Raw genomic sequence first — 3,179 nt, forward strand, 5'->3', positions numbered from 1 at the left:
CCCACCCACCCCTCCTCCGCTCCCTCCAGGCCGGACCTGCCCACCCTGCAAAGGCCCCCGGGCCCGCAAGGCTACGCTGCACCCTTGACCAACCTCCATGGCGAACGCGGAGCACAAGCCACACTCTCCCAACTTTGAGAAAGGCGCAGAGTTTGGAGAAACACAAAAATGTAGAATGAACCCGGAAGCACAGACAGCAGAGTCCAGTCCAGTTGACGTCGCGGTGAGAGACTACATTTCCCACAAGGCTATGCGAAGGACTGCCTCAAACCTCAGAGCACACTACATACAGTTTACTGCCTGCGGACCATCCCTGAAATGAAGCTGCTGTTGAAATCCCAGATTACCAAGTGAGTTCAGCTTTTAAAGGCAATGTGTATTGCTTTTATTGCTTACTCTGATCAATATATCGTGACTTAAAAAGCTCAGGTGTACTTAGGAAATTAGGGCAGGAGGAAAGTTCACACTGACACAATTTTACTTCAGGATAACGGAGCAGAAAGCTACTTTGGGTCACACACATTCTTTATGAATGCTTTTTTTGAAACCACGTTTCCTGGAAATGTTCTGTAATCTCAGATACTCCGGGGCTTGAGACAGAAAGCTCACAACTCCATGTCCCAAATGGCAAAGGACCAAAGAGAGAGGGGCCCACTTAGTGATAAAGCACTTGTATCACGTGGAAGAGGCCTTGATTTAATACCTATTTTATTTTTAGGGTATTTTTTATTTTTTATACTTTTTTATTGATATTTATTGAGCTCTACATTTTTCTCTGCTCCCCTTCCTGCCTATTCCCTCCCCCCTTCAGACCTCCCCCAAGGTCCCCATGCTCCCAATTTACTCAGGAGATCTTGTCTTTTTATACTTTCTACTTCCCATGTAGATTAAATCTATGTAAGTCTCTCTTAGTGTCCGTATTGTTGTCTAAGTTCTCTGGGATTGTGGTTTGTAGGCTGACTTTCTTTGCCTTATGTTTAAGAAACACCTAAGAGAGAGTACATGTGATAATTGTCTTTCTGGGTCTGGGTTACCCCACTCCAAATAATGTTTTCTAGCTCCATCCATTTTCCTGCAAAATTCAAGATGTCGTTATTTTTTTCTGCTGTGTAGTACTCCATTGTATAAATGTACCACATTTTCCTTATTCTTTGTTTGAGGGCCATTCAGGTTGTTTCCAGGTTCTGGCTATGACAAACAAGGCTGCTATGAACATAGTTGAGCACATATCCTTGTGATACAATTGAGCATGCTTTGGATATATATCCAAAAGTGGTATTACTGGGTCTTGAGGAAGGTTGTTTCCTAATTTTCTGAGAAATCACCACACTGACATCCAAAGGGGTTGTACCAGCTTGCATTCCCACCAGCAATGCAGAAGTGTTCTCTTTTCCCCTCAACCTCTCCAGCATAAGTTGTCATCAGTGTTCTTGATTTTGGCCATTCTTACAGGTGTAAGATGGAATCTCAGAGTTGTTTTGATTTGCATTTCTCTGATGACTAAGGATGTTGAGCATTTCCTTAAGTGTCTTTCAGCCGTTTTAGATTCCTCTGCTGAGAGTTCTCTGTTTAGGTCTGTACACCATTTTTTTTATTGGATTATGTGATCTTTTGGTGTCCAGTTTTTTGAGTTCTTTGTATATTTTGGAGATCAGACATCTGTCTGATGTGGGGTTAGTGAAGATCTTTTCCCATTCTGTAGGCTGTCATTTTGTCTTGTTGACCATGTCCTTTGCTTTACAGAAGCTTTTCAGTTTCAGGAGGTCCCATTTATTAATTGTTTCAGTGTCTGTGGTGCTGGGGTTATATTTAGGAAGTGGTTCCCTATGCCAATGCCTTTAAGTGTATTTCACACTTTCTCTTCTATAAAGTTCAATGTGGCTGGCTTTATATTGAGGTCTTTGATCCATTTGGACTTGAGTTTTGTGCGTGGTGATAGGTATGATCTATTTTCATTCTTCTACATGTTGATATCCAGATATGCCAGCCCCACTTATTAAATGTGCTTTCTTTTTTCCATTTGATTTTTTTTGCTTCTTTATCAACGATCAGGTGTTCCAAGATGTGCGGATTGATATCCGTGTCTTCTGTTTGGTTCCATTGGTCCTCCTATCTGTTCTTATGCCAATACCAGGCTGTTTTCAGTACTGTAGCTCTGTAGTAGAGTTTGAAGTCAGGGATTTGTGGGTTCTGACAGGGATTTTGATGCCTCCAGAAGTTCTTTTATTGTACAGGATTGTTCTGGCTATCCTGGGTTTTTTGCTTTTCCATATGAAGTTGAGTACCGTTCTTTCGAGGTCTTTGAAGAATTTTGCTGGGATTTTGATGAGCATTGTGTTGAATCTGTAGATTGCTTTCGATAAGATTGCCATTTTTACTATATTAATTCTGCCTACCCAAGAGCTTGGGCTAGCTTTCCACTCTCTGGTGTCTTCTTCAATTTCTTCAGAGATTTAAAGTTCTTGTCATACAAGTCTTCCACCTGTTTGGTTAGAGTTACTCCGAGGTATTTTATGCTATTTGTGGCTATTGTGAAGGGTGTTGATTCTCTGATTTCTTCCCCAGCCCTTTTATCATCTGTGTACAGGAGGGCTAATGAGTTTTTTGAGTTAATCCTGTATCCTGCTACATTGCTGAAAATGTTTATGAGTTGTAGAAGTTTCTTGGTAGAATTTTTGGGATCAATTATGTAAACTATCATATCATCAGCAAACAGTGAGAGTTTGACTTCTTTTCCAATTTCTAGCCCCTTGATCTCCCTTTGCTGTCTTATTGCTCTAGCTAGGACCTCAAGAACTATATTGAATAGATATGGAGAGAGTGAACAACCTTGTCTTGTTCCTGATTTCAGTGGAATCACTGGGAGTTTTTCTCCATTTAGTATGATGTTAGCTGTTGGCTTGCTGTATATTGCCTAAATTATGTTTAGGTATGTTCCTTGTATGCCGCTTGCTCCAAGACCTTTATCATGAAGGGATGTTGTATTTTGTCAAAAGGTTTTTCGGCATCTAATGAGATGATCATGTGGTTTGTATTATTCAGCTTGTTTATATGGTGGATTACGTTGACAGATTTTTTTTTTTTTGGTTTTTTTTGAGACAGGGTTTTCTTTGTGGTTTTGGAGCCTGTCCTGGAACTAGCTCTTGTAGACCAGGCTGGTCTCGAACTCACAGAGATCC

General features: G+C 40.9%; 1 pseudogene; it reads right to left on the reverse strand.

Annotated features, from left to right (window-relative positions):
- Nucleotides 1-198, reverse strand: part of LOC101996990 — a 31,758-nt pseudogene extending 31,560 nt beyond the window's left edge.
- Between the last annotated feature and the right edge of the window lie 2,981 nt (nt 199-3,179).

This window comes from Microtus ochrogaster, chromosome 19, assembly GCF_000317375.1.
Source record: "Microtus ochrogaster isolate Prairie Vole_2 chromosome 19, MicOch1.0, whole genome shotgun sequence".
In the NCBI taxonomy this organism is placed as follows: domain Eukaryota; kingdom Metazoa; phylum Chordata; class Mammalia; order Rodentia; family Cricetidae; genus Microtus; species Microtus ochrogaster.